General features: G+C 38.1%; 1 protein-coding gene and 1 long non-coding RNA gene across 15 annotated transcripts in view; one reads left to right on the top strand and one right to left on the bottom strand.

Moving 5' to 3' along the window:
- The window catches only part of LOC144581857 (uncharacterized), a 37,314-nt gene extending 25,418 nt beyond the window's left edge, over positions 1-11,896 (top strand). For 2 of the 3 annotated variants that reach the window (XR_013533265.1, XR_013533264.1), the window contains one exon: positions 11,044-11,896. This is a non-coding gene — a long non-coding RNA (uncharacterized LOC144581857). Of the gene's footprint in view, positions 1-8,945 lie in introns of all 3 variants that reach the window. The other variant, XR_013533263.1, reaches the window with a different exon arrangement.
- Positions 1-23,717, bottom strand: part of LOC103792162 (zinc finger protein 141-like) — a 117,928-nt gene that overhangs the window by 42,875 nt on the left and 51,336 nt on the right. For 4 of the 12 annotated variants that reach the window (XR_013533261.1, XR_013533260.1, XR_013533255.1 and 1 more), the window contains 3 exons: positions 11,040-11,178; positions 10,665-10,801; positions 1-10,171 (listed from right to left, as the gene is read on the bottom strand). The exon at positions 1-10,171 is cut by the window's left edge and continues 4,810 nt beyond it. The gene's annotated coding sequence lies outside the window, so the exon portion shown is untranslated. Of the gene's footprint in view, positions 10,172-10,664; positions 10,802-11,039 lie in introns of all 12 variants that reach the window. The other 8 variants (XR_013533259.1, XR_013533258.1, XR_013533256.1 and 5 more) reach the window with 5 other exon arrangements.

Below are 23,717 nucleotides of genomic sequence, written 5' to 3'. Positions count from 1 at the left end.
TGGAAAGAAACCCTGCACATGAGAAGAATGTGGTACAGCTTTTACTTGGTCCTCAACCCTTACTGTACATAGGAGAATTCATACAAGTGAGAGACAAAGTTGACAACATATTCGAATGAAGTTTTTTTGTTGTTCCATATTCTTCATTTCTTAAAATTCTTGTAGACACATAATATATATATATGGCATGTATTAGTTATTTGAATAAAAGCATACACCACATAATCCATTAGAGTAAATGAGTTCATCAAATATTTACTACAGATCATTTTATGATTGTTATAATTTATACGTTTCTGAATGCTGAATGAATACTTTAAAAATTTTCATATTTATCTTTGAACATGTAGCATCTGTATCCTATAAACACATACAGACTTTGACTTTATTTACGTGAAGTTAAAACATATCGCTCTAAAAATAAACCTTAAGAAAACTGTGGAGCAAGCAATAGTGTTTGTGTGAGAGTTTATACTATTTTCCAAAGAAAATATCAATATTGGAACAAAGAAGATTCTTTTAATAAGGTGGATAACTTACTAGAAATCTAGAAACCTAAAATCTGAAATCAAATGTGTTTCTTTGTAATTACTGTAAAATCTAATGAATTGTTGAGACTCTTCCCCATGTAAATTTTTTGTCTAGTACTCATGTTAGAGCTATAATTTACTTATTTCTATTGTTTTCACTTCAAGAAGTATTATGTGAGCTTACTGTTATAAAATTTCATACTGCACACAAAATTTTTAGATGCAAGTTCACAATTTGTGTAGTTATATTTTATCTAGTTAGAACATTTCATTTTGTTGCTTTAATTGGAGAACCCTATATAAGCTGTTTTCTTTAGTTGTTCCTTTCCTTCTTAATTGACATAAATGAGTTGTGTATTGGGCCAATTTGTTAAAGGTAAGTGCTGGGAAATCTTTATAAGTCATGGATATGTTTTGATACGTAATTGTATTCAACAAAGTGCTGGGTGTGTAATAGATGCTCCATAATTAGCCATATTCTTTCTGGAGTCAGTCTGTAGCTGCAAGTAAGAGACTGAAAATGCCAATAGTGAAGAAACGGGATTAATTCTGCATGTGGAGAGGACATCTGTTTCCAGACTGCAAAACTGACTCATTCTGAATTTAGAGATTTCTGTCTTTATATTCTAATTATCTGTAGTTTTGTGATAGCTTCATGTGTTTATCCACAGCTATGTATGCGTCACACCCTCTCCTTTGTGTTAGCCTCAGTTTACTCACTGTTCTCTTCATGCCATGTAATTTCACATTTTCTAGGTTCTGATAAGTTTGAATTTTTTTAATGTGGTAAATTGTTCCTAACTGGGCTGTTTGACATTATTTATAGCTTATCAATGCAGCATTTAGATTGCTTAATTTAGAAAGTATTTTACCCTTCACAGGTAAGATAATTAAGTCAGCATTTTTTTTAACGAAAGAAAATTTTTAAGTTGAATAAAGAATTCATATGAGTGGGTTGCATATTGTCAGCACCATATGAAAACAGAATTTTGAAATTTCTTAAGAGTAAATATATCTTAATAAGAGGTAAATTTTTTAGGAGACAATGGTAGAGGAAGAATTGTACATTTAATTTTTTATGACATACAGCAAAACTTTTTTTTCTTTTGAGATGGAGTTTCGCTCATTACCCAGGCTGGAGTGCAATGGCGTGATCTCTGCTCACTGCAACCTCCGCCTCTTGGGTTCAGGCGATTCTCCTGCCTCAGCCTCCTGAGTAGCTGGGATTACCGGAATGCGCCATCATGCCCAGCTAATTCTTTGTATTTTTAGTAGACACGGGGTTTCACCACACCATGTTGACCAGGATGGTCTCGATCTCTTGACCTCGTGATCCACCCGCCTCGGCCTCCCAAAGTGCTGGGATTACAGGCTTGAGCAACCGCACCCGGCCGAAACTTATTTTTTCATGCAGAATCTTGTTTTTGAATGTGAATCTGAAGTGTTAGAAAATAGAATGGTCTTTTTTGTCCAGACTGATATTGTAATCCTGAGGAATTTCTCTTAGGTATTTTTGTTTTAGTGGATGCAGTTCATGGTCTGCAATTTTTATGCTTAGTCAGGTAACTTGAACCAAGTCCTTGGTCACTTAGGAAAAATTTTGGAGAATATGGCAGCTGTTAAATTTAACATTTTCTCAGTGATTTTTAATGCAAATTCATTTACTTTGTTCACACCATGGCCAGTTACCCTTTAGCGACAGTTACCCTTTAAGTGCCTTCCCTATGATTACCATCAGCACTAGAAACTCAAGGTGCTTCAAGCTGAAATCAAGAGCCCTAGTGTACATCATCGTGTCTTATTTAGTGTTCTGGGTCTCAGACATGCTACTATTAGAGTCTGTGATGATTGTATTACAAAACTAGCACAAAAAGTATCTATTTTTGGTAATATTCAAGACAGAACAGACCAGCATTTGAAACGTTATTATCCTATGATGGTTTTTAAAATGCATTTTTAATGGACAGATATAGTGTTTCAAAGGCTTGAAATACATAGACATGCTCTCAAAGGCTTAATTCTAGGTAATTAACCAATGCTAAAACTCAATAGTAATTATTTTTGTGATGAGAGCACATAACACTTAGCATTTATCAAAAATACAATTCATTATGAAACTGTAGTCACCATATGCTGTACAATAGATTAGCCATCTGTAATTATGTATTTTTTCACAGACATCTCTCCAAATGCTCCTTTTTTCTAAATACCCAAGTATCTAATAAGCAGCATTCTATTGTCTGGCTTATTTTCACTTAGCATAATGTCCTCCAAATGTATTCATATTGTTTCAAGTGACAATATTTCCTCACTTTTCATGTGGAATTGTATTTCCTTGTGTATACCACATTTTAAAAAAATGAAATATCCACTTATTGGCTGAAAATTTTATTTATTCTGTATTAAAGCAGGTATTAATGAAATTTGGCTTTTTACACATTTTATTAATAATTTGTATTAAACCCTAACCATAACACTATAAATGTTAATTATCACAGTAACATTGTAGCATAAGTATTATTATTATTGCCCTTATTTTGCAGAGAAACAGAGCCACAGAGGAAAATTACTTGGTCACAATAGTGGAGTCAGTTTTAAAACACAGGCAACGTTGACTCCAGAGGAAACACTCTCCATTACAGTAAATACCCTCTTCAAACAAAATAATTGTCTTCACCCATTCTTAGTAAAAGTTTAAGAAAATTCAACCAATTGATACATTTTTGTGATGTGTGCGCACATGCAAATGTACAAAATATGATAAAGGAGAAAACCTTCCTGTATTTAATGAAACTATATAGACTCTAGAAATTGCCCTTTGATACTGACATGTACTGGGGAACACCCTTTCCTTCAGCTGTCCTTTTAAGAGAATGTATTCTCTGCAGGTTCACAAGGGGGCACAGTTTCAAAGGCAAGAACTTCCCAGTACCATGCCTCTGCCCACCTCTCCATTAGGGAGCTTAGAGGTCTTTTCATGCATGGGGGAAGACATCGTGGAAGCTGCTTTTCTTTCTCCTTTTTCTCTCTCTCTGCCTAAATAAATTTCTGCAAAATTTTTTTGGATTCAATATTTACTTAAAAGCCCACTGCGTCTGGCAACGTCCTTTCCCCCATTCTTGGGTAACTGAGGGACCAAGGGCCTGGAAAAACACAGCCCACCAGGGAGCAACCTGAGCCCATCACCTGCAGTTTGGTCACCATTCTCCATCCCTCCAGCAGTTCAGAATATAGCATAATTTTTACCTAAACCTGTAATCAGGAAATGCTATAATGGGATTAATCAAATATTTACTACAAATGCAAGCAGTATACTATGATTTAATTGCCTAATAAAATTTTTTTTTTTTTTTAGGAAGGGAAGGAGGAAGGCAGGAAGGGAGGGAGGGAGAGAAGGAAGGAAATCAGGCAATGAGAGAGACATTGCCGACCTGGATCGAGAGATCTACAAGTTGATTTTTCTTTATAGAGAAAGAAAAAAGGAGTGAAGGAGAGAAACAGGAAGAAGAGGGAGAGAGAACGGAAATATTGCTTTATTCTGAAAAAAAGTGGGTATTAATAATGGCCAATCAATATTTCATTTAAACCTATGAGTAGGTGTGATGTGGTATTGACAAGAATGTATATTTTCTGTATTTAAAGTGGAGAGCTCTATATTTATTTTCCGGATCTGAGTTCGAGTCCTTGATATCCTTATTAATTTTCTGTCGCATTGAGTCTAAGTCTCTATGTATCTGGGTGTTAGGATCGTTAGCTCTTGTTGCATTGATCCTTTTACCACTATATCTTTGTTGCTTTAAAACCTGTTTTATCTGATAGGAGAATTGCAACTCCTGCTTTTTATTTTTGCTCTGCATTTGGTTGGTAAATCTTTCTCCATCCCTTTGTTTTGAGTCTTTGTGTATCCTTGCATGTGAAGTGGGTCTGGATGTAGCATACCGTTGAGTTTTGGCTGTATCTTTTGATTGGGGGATTTAGTCGATTTAAATTTAGGGTTACTGCCATTTGATGTTGGCTGTTTTGTCCATTCATTGATGTAAATTCTTTATGTTGCTGCTCTTTACTTTTTGGTGTATTTTTAGAAAGGCTAATACTGGTTGTTTCTGTGTGTAATGCTTCTTTCAGAAGCTCTTGTAAAGCAGGCCTGGTGGTAATGAAATCTCTGAGTACTTACTTGTTCACACAAGATTTTATTTTTCCTTCAGTTGTGAAGCTTAGTTTGGCTGGACATGAAATTCTGGGCTGAAGGTTCTGTTCTTTAAGGATGTTGAATATCAGCCCCCACTCTCTTCTGGCTTGTGGAGTTTCTGCTGAGAGATCTGCTGTGAGTCTAATAGGCTTCCCTTTGTAATTAACCTGACCTTTCTCTCTGGCTGCCCTTAGTATTTTCTCCTTCGTTTCAATCCTGGTGAATCTAACGATTATGTGCCTTGGGGTTGCTCTTCTCGAGGAATATCTTTGTGGTGTTCTCTGTACTTCCTGGGGTTGAATATTGTCCTGCTTTGCTAGTTTAGGAAAATTTTCCTGAATAATATCCTGAAGGGTATTTTCCACCTTGGATTCATTCTCTCCGTCACATTCAGGTACACCTATCAAACATTAATTTGGTCTTTTCATATAGTCCCATATTTCTTGGAGACTTTGCTCATTCCTTTTTATCCTTTATTCTCTAATCTTTTCTTCACGTTTTATTTCATTAAGTTGGACTTTGACCTCTGATATCCTTTCTTCTTGAATGATTCGAGTGTTTAAACCTGTGCATACTTCTAGGAGTTCCTGTATTGTATTCTTCAGTTCCATTAGTTCACTTATATTCCTCTCTAAGTTGTCTATTCTCATTAGGATTTCGTCAAACCTTTTTTCAAAGTTCTTAGTTTCTTTACATTGGGCTACAACATGTTCTTTTAACTCACAGAAGTTTCTTATTATCCATCTTATGAAGCCTGATTCTGTTAATGGGATGCACTCGTTCTCCATCAAGCCTTATTCCCTTGTTTTTTTTTTGTTTTTTTTTTTTTGGGGGGGGGAGGAAGGGAGGAAGCGGGGGAGGGGGGGAGGGAAGGGAAGAAAGGAAATCAAGCAATGAAAGAGACATTGCCGACCTGGATCTAGAGGTTTGCAAGTTGACTTTTTTTTTTTTGAGAAAGAAAGAAAAAAAAAATAAGGAGAGGAAGAAAGAGGGAGAGTAAATGGAAATATTACTTTATTTTGAAAAAAATTGGGTATTAAAAATGGCCAATCAATGTTTCATTTAAACTAATGGGTAGGTGTGATGTGGTATTGACAAGAATGTATATTTTGTGTATTTGAAGTGGAGAGCTCTATAAATATTAAGTTTACTAGTTCTGGATCTGAGTTCGAGTCCTTGATATCCTTATTAATTTTGTCTTATTGTGTCTAAGTCTCTATGTATCTGGGTGTTAGGATCGTTAGCTCTTGTTGCATTGATCCTTTTACCACTATATCTTTGTTGCTTTAAAATCTATTTTCTCTGATACAAGAATTGCAACTCCTGCTTTTTATTTATTTATTTATTTATTTTTGCTCTCCATTTGGTTGGTAAATCTTTCTCCATCCCTTTGTTTGGAGTCTTTGTGTATCCTTGCATGTGAAACAGGTCTGGATGTAACATGCCGTTGGGTTTTGGCTGTGTCTTTTGATTGGGAATTCAGTCAATTTAAATTTAGGGTTACTGCCATTTGATGTTGACTGGCTGTTTTATCCATTCGTTGGTGTAAATTATTCTTTATGTTGGTGCTCTTTACTTTTTGGTATATTTTTAGAAAGGCTAATACTGGTTGTTTCTGTGTGTAATGCTTCTTTCAGAAGCTCTTGTAAAGCAGGCCTGGTGGTAATAAAATCTCTGAGTTCTTGCTTGTTCATAAAAGATTTTATTTTTCCTTCAGTTGTGAAGCTTAGTTTGGCTGGATATAAAATTCTGGGCTGAAGGTTCTGTTCTTCGAGGATGTTGAATATTAGCCCCCACTCTCTTCTGGCCTGTAGAGTTTCTGCCGAGAGATCTGCTGTAAGTCTGATAGGCTTGCCTTTGTGGGTAATCTGACCTTTCTCTCTGGCTGCCCTTAGTATCCTCTCCTTCGTTTCAATCCTGGTGAATCTAACGATTATGTGCCTTGGGGTTGCTCTTCTTGAGGAATATCTTTGTGGTGTTCTCTGTATTACCTGGGTTTGAATGTTGACCTGCTTTGCTAGTTTAGGAAAATTTTCCTGAATAATACCCTGAAAGGTATTTTCCAGCTTGGATTCATTCTCTCCGTCTCATTCAGGCACACCTATCAAACGTAAATTTGGTCTTTTCACATAGTCCCACATTTCTTGGAGACTTTGCTCATTCTTTTTTATCCTTTTTTCTCTAATCTTTTCTTCACATTTTATTTCATTAAGTTGGATTTTGATCTCTGATATCCCTTCTTCTGCTTGAACAATTCGAGTGTTTAAACCTGTGCATACTTCTTGGAGTTCCTGTATTGTATTCTTCAGTTCCATTAATTCACTCATACTCCTCTCTAAGTTGTCTATTCTCAATAGGATTTCATCAAACCTTTTTTCAATGTTCCTAGTTTCTTTACGTTGGGCTACATGTTCTTTCAACTCACCGAAGTTTGTTATTATCCATTCCTTGAAGAGTGATTCTGTCATCAGGATGCGCTCGTTCTTCATCAAGCCTTGTTCCATTGTCGATGTGGAACCGTGATCATCTTTAGAGGGAGAGGCGTTCTGACTTTGAGTATTCTCAGCTTTTTTACGCTGGTTTCTTCCCGTCATTGTAAATTTATCCTCTGTTGTCTTTGAAATTACCAACTTTCAGAATAGGTCTCTTGAGTGGACGTCCAGGTTGTTAGTTCCCAGGGCCAGAGCAGCGGCGTTAAAACTGATGGTGCTTTTCTGCCCAGGATTCTCCTGTCGGGCTTCCTTCTTGTTTCCGTAGTAGGCGACTTTGCCTTCCCGGGGATCCAAACCTCGGTCAGAAGGGGAAGCGTCCCGTTTACTCTGCGCCGAACGCTGCCGCGTGGAGGTGCCGGCAGAACCGCTGCGCTGACCACGAGAGTCGCGCTGGCAACTCGTGTGTTTCCACCACTGGGGGATCTTCTGCTCCGTGAGCGACCAGACTTTGAAAGTGTGGCGTCCTCTAGTTCTCCGCGCCTTCCCTGAGAGCTGCAATCCCGGGATGTTAGCAATCGGCCATCTTGGATCGTTCTCCGCCTTATTCCCTTTTTAATGAGGAACTGTGATCCTCTGTAGAGGGAGAGGCATTCTGATTTTGAGTATTCTTAGCCTTTTTACACTGGTTTCTTCCCATCATTGTAAATCTATCCACCTGTCATCTTTGTAATTATCAATTTGGAAATTAGGTTTCTGAGTGGACGTCCAAGTTGTTAATTCCCAGGGCCAAAATATGAGCAACCCACTGCGCCGGCCAAAATAGCGGTGTTAAGACTGATGGTGCTTTTCTGCCTGGGAATCTCCAGTCTGGCTTCCTTTTTGAGTCCATAATAGGCTACTCTGCCTTCCTGGAGCTCCAAATCTCAGTCAGAAGGGGAACCAGTCCCATTTACTCTGCACCAAGAGCTGCCACACTGAGGTGCCGGCAAAACCGCTGTGCCAGCCATAGGAGTCGCGCTGGCAACCTGTGCTGCTCCTCCAAACCTCATTCAGAAGGGGAACCAGTCCCGTTTACTCTGCACCAAGAGCTGCCGCACCAAGGTGCTGGCAAAACCGCTGCGCCGGCCAAGAGTCACACTGGCAACCTATGTGCTCCTCCACTGGGAATATTCTGCTCCGTTAGCGACCAAAATTTGTCTGAAAGTGTGGTGCCCTTTCGTTCTCTGAGCTTTCACTGAGAGCTGCAATCCCGAGATGTTAGCGATGAGCCATCTTGTATCCGTCAACTAATACAAATTTCTTAATTATTTCACTCTATATTAGTTTTCTTTCCATCTACGTTTTGCCTAGTACTACCAATTACCTTACAGTTGCCTTCCAAACAGTTTGTTTATAAAACTATCTCTGCAAACTTCAGCTCAGCAGTCTAGAGCACATAGCCCTGACCAGAGCCCTAGAACAAGAACCAGGGAGTTAGTTACTATTTATACAGATACAAAATATACCTTTTTAGTATTTCACAATTATGCCATCATTTGGAAAGAAAATTCTTTTTTTTTTTTCTTTTTTTGAGATGGAGTTTCACTTTTGTTGCCCAAGCTGGAGTGCAATGGCATGATCTTTGCTCACGGCAACCTCCCTCCCAGGTTCAAGCAATTCTGCCCCAGCCTCCCAAGCAGCTGGGTGGGTTTCTTCTTGCTGAACTGGCTGAATTAAGGAGAGTGGCTTAATTATTACAGACAGATGGACTGCCTTTACAAACTTGTCAACAAAAGAGGGTTTTTTTGTTTACAGCTGATGGAGATGGTCTCTCCCAAAGAGACAAGAATTATGGAGTGCCCTTATTTCTGCTGAAGGACCTCAGGAAAATAAAGAACCTCTTCCAGTTTATACAGTCTTTCAGGTCCTAGGGTATATTCAGGTTTGATAACACATTTATTTTTCTCTTGAGCATATTGCAGGTGGGCAAGTTGTTAGGCAAAATTGGGAACAAGGGCCATAAGGAGTTCCCCAGAAAGGGTGGTGGCCCTAGCTGCTTGGCCAATGCTGTTTCTCTAGGTAACTTCATATTGGCACTTCTGGTAACCCCAGCAATGAACTACAGATTTCTGTGGTAGGTGGATAGCCTGGAGTAGGTTAAAACTCTGTGACCCATATGTAATAGGGGTACCTTTGCTGTCAACAGTCCTTTTCTGGCAGAGCATGGTGGCTCATACCTGTAATCCCAACACTTTTGGAAGCCGAGGCAGGAGGATCACCCAAGGTCAGGAGTTAGGAAGAACAGCCTGACCAACATGGAGAAATGCCATCTCTACTAAAAATACAAAATTAGCCAAGCATGGTGGCCCATGCCTGTGACCAAAAGCTTACAAATAATCCTGCTGCTGGAACCCCAAATGTCCTTGGCTCATGAGCTCTATCGTGGACCTGAGGATCAACCTGCACCCCTGAAAGGATCCCCTGTGGAGAAAACCTCAACTACAGGGCCCCTTCAATGCCCAATTTCAGCAGGAAGTAAAGAGCAATAATTGCCCATGTTCCAACAGAAGTTGAACTTTGCTGTTCAGAGGGGGAAATGAGGGAAAGTGTTCTCTTTCCGGGTCCACAAGGGGGTGTCGTTTTAAGGGCAAAAAGTTCCCAGAGCCATACCCCTCTCCCGTGCCTCTCCTTCCAGGAGTTTTAACAGTTTCTGTTTTAATTTTGGCAGGCAGGGGAAAAGGTCAAAAGTCAATCACTCTAGCAGAAGTTTAAGGGAACTCTTTTTCTTGGCCAGGGGTAATGTAAAGACTATTTCATTCAACCTGTCTGTCTCCCTCATCCAGGTTGACTTACCTCTCTAGGGTCCCCTTACACAACAATTGTGGTAGCTGCTGTTCCTCTGCTGGATTCCATACTTGGGTCCCATTCCACACTCCTGTTGTGGAAGCTGTCTTTCCTCTCTGGGATTTCCCCTCTGGGGTCCCCTTCCATACTCTTCATGGAAGCTATTGCATCTCCTTTTTCTTTCTCTCAGTAAATCACTTCTCCGCAAAAAAAAAAAAAAAAAAAAAAAGTATATTTATTATACATAAGAATATTACCACTAACAAAATTCTTTATATACAAAGAATATTACCACTAACAAATGCAGATGGGCTAGGACACCATGGTACTGGGTGGAGAACGGCTAATTCTTGAAAAGTGAAAGGTTTGAGTGATGTAGGCCTCATGCCACGCTGATTAGTCAGTCAGTAGGTAGTATATAAGACAAGATGATGTACTCTAGGGCTTTTCATTAAAACTAATGTATAAAAGATCACCTAACTTTTTCTTTGGGGCTGAGAGAATTTTGGGTGTTAGGCACTCCTAGTTGCCAGCTCAATAAAGGACTCATAAATCAATCAGAATGTGGTGCATTCCTTGACTCGCTTGGGCACAACAACATCAGATCAACTGAGCAGGTTATCTTTTTTTCTTGGCATCTCAAGTGCCACTACAGGAATAGCTGGCATAATTACTGCCTACTCAACTTACCACAACCTGTCTCTGGTACTGACTCACAAAACAGAAATCACTGCTCAGAGTGACAGCAACAAGTTGATTTTCTTATGGCTGTAGTTCCAAACTGTAGACGTCTTGCCACACCGGCTGCAGCTCATGAAAGAATTTGCCTTATGCAAGGAGAAAAATGCTCTAGGTTAACAAAGTAGGGAAAGTCCAGGACCATGTTAGAGATTTTATAAACCAGGCCTGTCACCATCAGAAACATGACACTTAGAGCTAGTTCTTCTGGGTGCCACCTGGTCCCAATTCTCATGACATCTCATTTTTGGGGGATCCCTAGTCTTTGTCTTTTTTCTTTGTGGGCCTTGCTCACTAAATCAAGTAACCAGGTTTGTTTCCTCTCACCTAGAAACTCAGTCTTCAAACGGTCCTGCAATAGGAATATCGGCCTATTTTCCTCCCTTCTGGACAACCATGTTCCTCCACATTTTCCTCTGGACATTGCAAGTTGAACCTTCTGGAAGAACATTGAGGGAATCTGTTTCTGACAAAGAGCAAGATAATGAGACACTGATGAGTTCTTTATATAAGCAGGAAGTATTTACAGAAGAACCCACAGTGCCCCTAGACTCAAAGATTAATTATAGAGTCTCAAGCTATTGAGCAAATTTTAGAGTGGGGAGTTAGTTAGACATGAGCAGAAAAAAAGAGCCCCTGGGGAGAAATAATCTCATGCTCAAAAGACAACCCAAAACATGTATGCTAAATTTGAACGGAGAGGAGTACAAATGCCTATGAAGTACACCTGGAAACACCCCTAAAGATACCCAGTAATTGCTCATACTGTGATTAAACTGTCAAGATGTAACTAGCTACATGCTAATAAAAAGGGGAAAAGGGCAAAAGGAAAATTCCTAAGAGATAGGCCCAATAAGTACAGATTTGACTGCTATGTGATTTTCCTAGGGTGGTGGTAATAAGCAACGCTGCCATTAACTCATTGATCACTGGAACAATCAGCTGATAGTAAGGAAGCATCTCAGACCTGGGCAGAAACTCAGTGAGGATAAAGACATTTACCTGGAAGCAGGAAACTAAACAAAGAAAAGGCCAGACACTTAAGACAGAGGTGAGAATTTTTTTGTTAAAGTCTGTGATAAAAACGGCAACATGTAACTCTCAAGGCTGTTTCCAGCTGTGCCACCCCATTCCTCTTTTAGTGTGTACTCTATTTTCCTTTGATAAACTCTTGGCTTCCTTCACTAATTGTCTCCAGTCTAAATTATTTCTCTCAAGAAAACAAGAACTAAGAAACTTACAATTACTGGTAACACTTTCACCCGCCCCCAGCTCTTGACAAACACTTCTGTATTTTGTTTTTATGAGCTACTAAAAGTATCTCACATAAATGAAATTATAAATTTAACTCCTACAAAATTCAACCCTGTGGAGAAGTCACCCTAACTGCTATTAGGGGTTTGGGGACGACTCTTTCTGGCTACTTCCTGCTAATTTAGTAGGGGTATCTTTTGCTGTCAAGATCCTCTTTCTAAATGGCTGCATATGTATAGTCTTTTCTAAAAGGCATATTTGAAGTTTGTATTAATAGTAACTTTTTCATCCTTTCTTAGTTCTAGGGCTCTGAGTTTTGACTGCTGAGATGAGGTTCCTGGAGATAATTTGAAGTTTTATAAACAACTATTTGGGGAGCAACTCTAAGATAACTGGTAGTATTTAGACAAAACTGAGAAACAGACACAAAGAAAACTAATAGAGTAAAATAATTATTCGATTCAGTAATTTTGCACTTAAGGTAATAAAATCACCGTGTATTAGATGTGTTTCTTAATACAGCATTTGCTGACTAGTTCTGGGTAAAAAAAAATATGCTATAAGTATTCTGAATTGCTGGAGGGGTGAGGAAGCATAATTGAAAGGAAATTGTTTCCACATGTCAGTATCAAAGAGCAATTTCTAGAGTTTTTATGGTTTAAATTGAGGAAGTATTTCTCTTTTCTGTATTATAATATATACATTTACACATGTATATAAGAAATGTAATTTATATTAAAAATAGGTGAAGATAATGTATTTTTTTTATTTGAAGAGAGTGTTTGCTGTAATAGTTAAGAGTGTTATCTCTGGAGTCAAAGTTGCCTGTGTTTTAGTACTGGTTCTGCTGTAGTGAGGAAGTCATTTTTTTCTGTGGCTCTGTTCCTCCCTCTGTAAAATACGGATAATAACTATGCTAGCTATTTTCTGTGAAAATTAACACATATAAAGTGTTATGGTTAGTATTTGGTATAAATTAATAGGTATATGCTGAATTATATTAATGTAACTAATGAATATTTGAATTCAATGGCTGCCATAATCTCCGAATTTTTTTCCAGAGAAGGTGACCAAGAACTTGGAATAAGTTAGTTGACTAAAGATGAAAACTGTATCCCATGAACTGCATCCACTAAAACAAAGCAAAAAATCATAACACATGCCTCAAGATTGTAATATGAATTTCCATAAAAAAGATCATTGCAGATTTTGAGTCTACATAGATTAGTTTTTCCAACACTTAACCTTTACATTGAAAAATAGAAGATTCAGCATTAAAAAAATAAGTTTTGCTATGCCATAGAAAATGCTATTTAAAATTCTTCACATACCATTAAGTCTCTTAAAGTTTACTTCTAAGTGTATGTTATCTTATGAGATTTCAAAATTGTAATATATTTCTCTTCATATGGCGCTTACAATATGCAACCAACTTATATTAATGCTTTACCTATTCTGACTTAGATTACATTCAATACACTGTGTTAGAATCTCATACAATTTTTCTCTTTACAAAAAACAGAAACAATGTTGACTTAATCTTCTTACTTGTGGACAGTGAATTACTTTTATCTCAGTTAAGTGATATGAATGTTGCATTGATAAGCTATAAATAATCTCAAACACCCCAGTTAAAAACAATAATTTATCACATTAAAAATTCCAATCCTCTGTAATTTGGACAATCCTCAGCCCTTTGGGAGGCTGAGGCGGGCAGATCATGAGGTCAGAGGTTCGAGACCAGTCTGACCAACATGGTGAAACCCATCTCTAAAAATAAATAAATTTTAAAGATAACAAAAAAATTCCAATCTTCTCATTGAATCCTAGAAAGTCCATAGAAATTACATAGGATAAAGATAACAATGAGGAAAATGTAGCCATAACACAAAGAAAAAGACCTGTGAGGCATACATAGCTGGGGATAAACACATGAAGACATCACAAAACTAAAGATAATCAGAAAATAAATACATAAATCTTCTTTAAATTCAGAATAAGTCAGTTTTGCAGCCTGGGAACAGTTGTCCTCTCCACATATACAATTAATGCCATTTCTTCACCATAAATATTTTCAGTCTCTTACTTGGAGCTACAAACTAACTCCAGGAATATTTATGGCTAGTTCTAGAGCATCTGTTACACACCCAGCACGTTCTTGTGTTTGTTCAGTACAATTATATATCAAAACATCCCTATGACTTCTGTTTTCCCAGTATTTACCTGAACAAATTGACCAAATAAAGAAACCCATTTATGTCAATTATAAAAAGTGAAAGGAAAAATAACTAAACAGCTTATCTAAGGTTATCCAATTAAAATGAAATGTTCTAATTAAATACACACGTTGTGAAATTGCATCTAAAAAGTACTTTCTGTACACTAAATTGTTAAAGAAAACCCATTATTATAATTTCTGACCAGCTCACATACTTTATGAAGTAAAAAAATAAAAATAAAAAACAAGAAACAGCTCTAGTGTGAGTACCATATAAAAATAGAATTTGCATGGGGAGATTCTCAACAATGATGCATTAGATTTTACAGTAAATAAATAAAAAATATATAGTCTTTTTTAGTCTCAGCTATTATCATACTAGCAACTGCTGCTATTGCAGCTGATCCTCTGACAGAATCTATTCGCACAGCCTCAGTGGTGAACCACATGGTATACAATGTAACCCATCAATTTCAAGAACAGGTAAATATTGATACAACTGTTCTGTCTCTCCTGGACTCTTGAAGCTGCTGTTGAATGGCTGGGGAATCAGCAGCAGGCATTCATTACCTGTCAAAATTTACACTGTGATTGGCAATATAATTTTATCTGTAGCACACCCCTGCCATTTAATAGCTTAAAATATGCTTGGCAGAGAGTGGAAGCACATCTTCAAGGGTCTTATAACAATTCGTCTTCTCAAATTTCCACTCTTGAGTGTAAATTAAAGAAATAAAGAATGGTCGCAGCTATACAAACAAGTAGCCTTCCGGAATCACAAGAAGGATTTTGATGGTTAAACCCAAACACTTGGTTGTCTGGGTTAAACATAGGTATTTGGGTGATGGCCGCTATACTTATTCTTTTTTATATCTATTTGCTAGGCATTTGCAGATGGCTCTGTGCTGCCATCGACACATCTACGGCCAGAGAAAAATAGAAGCTTACCTTGCATTGGATAACTGCAGGCTCTAAGAGTTAAAGAATTGGTACATGTGGGGGAGTGCACAGCAATATGTTCAAGCTTATGTACAAGGCATTTGAGGTTAGGGTATGGAAACATACTGAGGCACTGTGTGTATATTATTTGTGCATGAGAATGAAACTCGACCCTGAAAACAGGACAGAGTGGAGTCTGTGGTGTAATAAGGAATGCTGAAAAGAGCCTCCTGAGAATGCAGTTGGAATATCATATAAGGTCACAGGTGCCTCACTAACCGACTCAAAAAGCCATCTAGTGGATGGATGTTAGTAGGTAATACAAGCCCTTTCAATACATACTTGGCAGACATATGCTGGGGCGGACTCTCTCAGAGGAGCTACCCCCAACCCCATTCAGCTGGAATGTCTGAGTACTTTATTCTCAGCATTCACTGCAAGCTATAAGCTTTGCACCAAAATATACCCTTTGCACATGTCAGTCATGGTATGGAAGTAATCCTGCCCAGACACCCACAGAAACATCCATCAGTAAGTACCCCTGGATGTAGGCTTACCAGTATTTATTTAATGGTGGATCTTGACGTGGCACTATAACCTGGCTCCAAGTCCAGAAGTTTTTCCTAACCTGGTACCTGTCAAAAAGCACACCTATATGTGCCATTGTAGGCATGCTGGCTGACTTTATTCCTTTTGTGAATCTTGAAGCGGTCCTATAACCAACCTAGAGTCTGAGCTACATCAGACTATTATCAGCTAGAGTCTGTGAGAAGTCCTACCCACCCAGAAATCCAGAGGGAGCAATGCCGTGAACTCAAAAACAGACCTGAAGACATTGATCTACGAACCTGTCCAATCACTAGGTTAGAGCATTTCCAAACACCCAGCAAGAGCCACACAGCAGGAGCCACACCTACTCACACTGAGTGTATCAGTACCTTAATCTGCAGATATAATTGGAGGGTTTTTTCCCCGCAGTGCCAGTGACATTGATCAACATCTTGAAGAAAGTTCACTTTTCTCAGAAAATAGAATCCACAACTGTCTGATGCCCCGATAACAGGTCTGACAATCATGAATTTCACTGCAAACCCAGTAGTAGTTGTTATGTGACCTGGATCCAAAGCACTTTATTATAATCTCAGTGGAAATCTCATCAGCCCAGAAATCCAATAAAAGATACTTACCTCCCCAGACTAGTATATAATGACTGAAAGAAGTATTTACTCCTTCAGATGCAATGATATCAAAACAAGGCTTTAAAAATTATGAAGAATCAGAAAAACGTAACACCATCAAAGGAAACTAAAAATGATCCAGGAACCACTAACAATGAAATATAGATCTAAAAAATGGCTAACAGAAAATGTTACCCACAAAGGGAAGCCCATCAGACTAACAGCAGATCTCTCTGCAGAAACCTTATAAGCCAGAAGAGAGTGGGGCCAATATTCAACCCTCTTAAAGAATTTTCAACCCAGAATTTCATGTCCAGCCAAACTAAGCTTCATAAGTGAAGGACAAGCAAATGCTGAGAGATTTTGTCACCATAATGCCTCTCTTACAAGAGCTCCTGAAGAAGCACTTAACATGGAAAGGAAACACCAGTACTACCCACTGCAAAAGCATACCAAATTGTAAAGACCATTGATACTATGAAGAAACTGCATCAACGAATACACAAAATAATCAGCAAGTATCATAACAGGACCAAAGTTACACATAACAAATTAACCTTAAATGTAAATGGGCTAAATGCCCCCAATTAAAAGACAAAAACTTTTTAAATTAGATAAAGAGTCTCAAAATTATATAAAGATCCATCAGTGTGCTGTATTCAGGAGACCCATCTCATGTAAAGACGCACATGAGCTCAAACGATGGAGGAATATTTACCAAGCAAATGAAAAGCAAAAAAAAAAAGTGGGGGGGGGGGTTGCAATTCTAATCTCTGATAAAATCAGACTTTAACAAAGATTTAAAAAAAGAAGGTAATTACATAATGGTAAAGGGCTCAATGCAACAAGAAGAGATAACTATCCTGAATACATATGTACCCAATACAGGAGCACCCAGATTCATAAAGCAAGTTTGTAGAGACCTACAAAGAGATGTAGACTCCCACACAATAATAGCAGGAGACTTCAACAACTCACTCCGTCAATATCAGATGGATCAACAAGACAGAAAATTAACAAGGATATTCAAAACTTGAACTCAGCTCTGGACCAAGTGAACCTAAACACATCTACAGAACTCTCTACCTCAAATCAACAGAATATACATTCTTCTCAGAACCACATCACATTTATTCTAAAATTGACCACATAATTGGAAGTAAAACACTCCTCAGCAAATACAAAAGAACAGAAATAATAAAAAACCGTCTCTCAGACCACAGTGCAATCAAATTAGAAGGATTAAGAAACTCACTCAAAAACCGCACAACTACACAGAAACTGAACAACCTGCTCCCGAATGACTACTAGGTAAATAACAAAACTAAAGCAGAAATAAATACATTATTTGAATCCAATGAGAACAAAGATACAATGTACCAGAATCTGGGACACAGCCAAAGCAGTCCTTAGAGGGAAATTTATAGCACTAAAATGCCCACAAGAGAAAGCAGGAAAGATCTAAAATCAATACCATATCACAATTAAAAGAACTAGAGAAGCAAGAGCAAACAAATTCAAAAGCTAGCAGAAGACAAGAAATAACTAAGATCAGAACTAAACAGAACTGAAAGAGACAGAGACATGAAAAACCCTTCCAAAAACTCAACAAATCCAGGAGCTGGTTTTTTGAAAAGATAAAAAAAAAAAAAAAAAATAGACCACTAGCATGACTAATAAAGAAGAAAAGAGAGAATAATCAAATAGACACAATAAAAAATGATAAAGGGGATATCACCATTAATCCCACAGAAATACAAACTACCATCAGAGAATACCGTAAACACCTCTATACAAATAAACTAAAAATCTAGAGGAAATGGATAAATTCCTGGACACATACACTTTCCCAAGACTAAATGAGGAAGAAGGCGAATCCCTGAAGAGACCGATAGATAACAAGTTCCAAAATTCAGGCAGTAATTAATAGCCTACCAACCAAAAAAGCCCCATGGAATCACAGCCAAATTCTACCAGAGGTACAAAGAAGACTGGTACCATTCCTTCTGAAACGGTTGGAAACAACAGAAAAAGGACTCCTCCCTAACTAATTTTATGAGGCCAGCATTCTGATAACAAAACCTGGCAGAGACACAACAAAAGAAGAAAATTTCAGGCCAGTATCCCTGATGAACATCAATGTGAAAACCCTCAATAAAATGCTGGCAAACCAAATGAATCTAGCAGCAGCACATCAAAAAGCTTATACACCATGATCAAGTCAGCTTCATCCCTGCAAGCCTGGTTCAACATACACAAATCCATAAACATAATTCATCACATAAATAGAACCAATGACAAAAACCACATAATTATCTATTACAATAAATGAAGAAAAGGCCTTTGATGAAATTCAACACCCCTTTTGTGCTAAAAACTCAGTAAACTACATATTAATGGAACGTATCTCAAAAATAATAAAAGCTATTTATGACACACCCACAGCCAATATCATGCTGAATGGGCAAAAGCAGGAAGCATTCCCTTTGAATACCAGAACGAGTCAAGGATGCCCTGTCTCACCACTCCTATTCAACACAGTATTGGAAGTTCTGGCCAGGGCAGCCAGGCAAGAGAAAGAAAGAAGAAAGAAAAAACGTGTATTCAAATAAAAAGAGAGGAAGTCAAATTGTTTGTTTGCAGATGACATGATTATATATTTAGAAAACCCCATCATCTCAGCCCAAAATCTCCTTAAGCTGAGAAAGCAAATTCAGCAAAGTCTCAAGATATAAAATCGATGTGCAGAAATCACAAGTATTCCTATATACCAATAATAGAGAACCAAATCATGAATGAACTCTCATTCACAATTGCTACAAAGAGAATAAAATACCTAGGAATACAACTTACAAGGAACATAAAGGACCTCTTCAAGGAGAACTACAAACCACTGCTCAAGGAAATAAGAGAGAACACAAACAAATGAACAAACATTCCATGCTCATGAACAGGAAGAATCAGTATCATGAAAATGGCCATAGTGCCCAAAGTAATATATAGATTCAATGCTATTCCCATCAAGCTACCATTGACTTTTGTCACAGAATTAAAAAAAACTACTTTAAATTTCATATAGAACCAAAAAAGAGCCGACATAGCCAAGAGAATCCTAAACAAAAAGAACAAAGCTGGAGGCATCACACTACCTGACTTCAAACTATATTGCAAGGCTACAGTAGCCAAAACAGCATAGTACTGGTACCAAAACAGATATGTAGACCAACAGAACAGAAGCCTCAGAATTAACACCACACATCTACAACCATCTGATCTTTGAGAAACCTGACAAAAACAGGAAATGGGGAAAGGCTTCCCTATTTAATAAGTGGTGTTGGGAAAACTTGCTAGCCATATGCAGAAAACTGAAACTCGACCCCTTCCTTACACCTTATACAAAAATTAACTCAAGATGCATTAAAGACTTAAACATAAGACCTAACACAAAAACAACGGTATTGCCTAGAAGAAAACCTAGGCAATACCATTCAGGACATAGGCATGAGCAAAGACTTCATGACTAAAAAACAAAAAGCAATGGCAACAAAAGCCAAAATTGACAAATGAGACCTAATTAAACTAAATAGCTTCTGCACAGCAAAAGAAGGAATCATTAGAGGAACAGGCAACCTAGAGAATGGGAAAATAATTTTGCAATCTATCCATCTGATAAACAACCCTATCAAAAAGTGGGCAAAGGATGTGGGCAGGCACTTCTCAAAAGAAGACATTTATGCGGCCAAGAAATGTGAAAAAAAAATCTTATCACTGGTCATTAGAGAAATGCAAATCAAAACCACAGTGAGACACTATCTCATACCAGTTCAAATGGCGATCATTAAAAAGTTAGGAAACAGATGCTTACGAGAATGTGGAGAAATAAAAATGCTTTTACACTGTTTGTGGGAGTAAAATTAGTTCAACCATTGTGGAAGACAGTGTGGCAATTCCTCAAAGATTTAGAACCAGAAATACGATCTGACCAGCAATCCCATTACTGGGTATATACCCAAAGGATTCTAAATCATTCTGCTACAAAGATACATGCACACATATGTGTACAGCACTGTTCACAATAGCAAAGACTTGGAACTAACCCAAATGCCCATCAATGACACACTAAAGAAAATGTGGCACGTATACACCATGGAATACTATGCAGTCATAAAAAAGAATGAGTTCATGTCCTTTACAGGAACAAGGATGAAGCTTGAAACCATCATTCTCCAAAAACTAACACAAAGACAGAAAACCAAACACCGCATGTTCTCACTCATAAGTGGGAGTTGAACAATGAGAAAATCTGGACACAGAAAGGGGAACATCACACACCAGGACCTATCAGGGGTGGGGGTAGGCAAGGGATAGTATTAGGAGGAATACCTAGTGTAAATGATGGGTTGAAGGGTGCAGCAAACCACCATGGCACGTGTATACCTATGTAATGAACCTGCATGTTTGCACATGTATCTCAGAACTTAAAGTATAATAATAAAAAAATCGCTAACAGAATTCAAAAAATTATCTTAAAAAATCTAGATAAGATGCAAAAGTACACAGATTAACAAATTTTTTTCAACAATGCATTAGGAAAATTAATTATAATAAAAAAAGATAAAACATTAAAAAGCAAGCAAGGAGATCTGCTGAAGCTGAAGTACACAATAGTAGAACTAAAACATTTAACAGAAAGCTTTAACATGAGACTCAGTTATCAGGGCAAAAAAACACCAGCAAACTTGTTATTTGAGGCTGGGTGCGGTGGATCATGCCTGTAATCCCAGCACTTTGGGAGGCCAAGGTGGGTTGATCACCTGAGGCCAGGAGGTCAAAACCAGCCTAGCTGACATTGTGAAATCCCGTCTACTAAAACTACAAAAATTAGCCAGGAGTGGTGGCGGGAGCCTATAATCCCAGCTACTCAGGAGACTGAGGCAAGAGAATTGCTTGAACCTGGGAGGCAGAGGTTGTAGTAAGCCAAGATCACACCACCGCACTCCAGCCTAGGCTACAGAGCAAGACTCAAGTCTGAAAAAAAAAACTCATTTGAAAGTTCCTAATTACAATTTTTTAAAAAGTGAGTGAACTACAAACCACTGCTCAACAAAATAAGAGAGGACACAAACAGATGGAGAAACATTCCATGTTCATGCTTAGGAAGAATCAATATCGTGAAAATGGCCATAGTGCCCAAAGCAATTTACAGATTCAACACTATCCCCATCAAGCTACCAATGACCTTCTTCACAGAACTAGAAAAAACTACCTTAAACTTCATATGAAACCAAAAGAGAGCCCGCATAGCCAAGTCAATTCTAAGCAAAAAAAAAAAAAAAAAAAAAAAAAATCAGGAGGCATCATACTACCGGACTTAAAACTATACTACAAGGCTACAGTAATCAAAACAGCATTGTACTGGTACCAAAATAGAGATATAGACGAATGGAATACAACAGAGGCCTCAGAGGCAGCACAACATATCTACAACCATACAATCTTTGATAAACCTGACAAAAACAAGCAATGGGGAAAGGAGTCCCTGTTTAATAAATGGTGTTGGGAAAACTGGCTACCCATGTGCAGAAAGCAAAAACTGGACCCCTTCCTGACACCTTACACTAAAATTAACTCCAGATGGATTAAAGACTTAAACATAAGACCTAACACCATCAAAACCCTGGAAGAAAATCTAGGCAAAGCCATTCAGGACATAGGGGTAGGCAAGGACTTCATGTTCAAAACACCAAAAGCATTGGCAACAAAAGCCAAAATAGACAAATGGGATGTAATCAAACTCCACAGCTTCTGCACAGCAAAAGAAACAGTCTAAATTAGAATGAATCGGCAACCAACAGAATGGGAAAAACTTTTTGCAGTTTACCCATCTGACAAAGGGCTGATATCCAGAATTTACAAAGAACTCAAACAGATTTACAGGAAAAAAACAAACCCATTCAAAAGTGGGCAAAGGATATGAACAGACACTTTACAGAAGACATACATGAGGCCAACAAACATATGAAAAAATGCTCATCATCACTGGTCATTAGAGAAATGCAAATCAAAACTACATTGAGATACCATCTCGTGCCAGTTAGAATGGCGATCATTTAAAAATCTGCACACAACAGATGCTGGAGAGGATGTGGTGAAATACGAACACTTTTACACTGCTGGTGGGAGTGTAAATTACTTCAACCATTGTGGAAGACAGTGTGGCGATTCATCAAGGACCTAGAAATAGAAATTCCATTTGACCCAGCAATCCCATTACTGGGTATATATCTGAAAGGATTATAAATCGTTCTACTATAAGGACACATGCACACGAATGTTCATTGCAGCACTGTTTACAATAGCAAAGACCTGGAATCAACCCAAATGCCTATCGATGATAGACTAGACAGGGAAAATGTGGCACATATACACTATGGAATATTATGCAGCCATCAAAAACGATGAGTTCATGTCCTTTGTAGGGACATGGATGAACCTGGAGAACATCATTCTCAGCAAACTGACACAAGAACAAAAAATGAAATACCGCATGTTCTCACTCATAGACGGGTGTTGAACAAAGAGAACACATGGACACAGGGAGGAGAGCACTACACACTGGGGTCTGTTGGGGGGAATAGGGGAGGGGCAGTGGGGGGGTGGAGAGTTTGGGAGAGATAGCATGGGGAGAAATGCCAGATATAAATGAAGGGGAGGAAGGCAGCAAATCACACTGCCACCTGTGTATCTATGCAACTATCTTGCATGTTCTTCACATATACCCCCAAACCTAAAATGCAATTTAAAAAAAGTGAGTGAATAAAGCATATAGCTTCAATAATCTGTTAACAGTATATAATATAAAAAGACGTAAAGTGTGACACAGTGTGTTGAAGGGGGTAAAACTGTTTAATAATTTTATACATAGAAGTTAACTTTTGCTTGAGGCCAGGAGTTCAAAACCAGCCTGGTCAAATATAGCAGGACCCTGTCTCTAAATACATAAATAAAATAAAATAAATATTTCAGAAAGCTATTTAGCCTTTTTTTAAAAAGCAGCAGCTAGGCCTGATAATGTATGTCTATGAACCTAGCACTTTGTGAGACCAACAAAGATGGATTTCTTGAGCCCAGGGGTTCAAGACCAGCCTGAGCAACATGGCAAAACCCTGTCTCTACAAAAAAATACCAAAAAAGTTAGCTGGATGGACATGGTGGCATATGCTTGTAGTCCCAGCTGCTCAGGAGGCTGAGATGGGAAAACTGTTTGATAGAGGAGGGTTTGAGGCTGCATTGAGTTATGAATGCACCATTGCACTACAGCCTGGAAAACAAAGCAAGACCCTATGTGGATAAAAGCAGAAATCAGATTGTTATCTTAAGCTAGACTTTTGTAACTATGAGATAATTTATGTCTCT

The sequence above is a fragment of the Callithrix jacchus genome, chromosome 3 (assembly GCF_049354715.1).
Source record: "Callithrix jacchus isolate 240 chromosome 3, calJac240_pri, whole genome shotgun sequence".
NCBI lineage: Eukaryota > Metazoa > Chordata > Mammalia > Primates > Cebidae > Callithrix > Callithrix jacchus.
The sequence above is the reverse complement of the archived record's forward strand: the minus strand, read 5'-3'. Positions and strand labels throughout refer to the sequence as shown.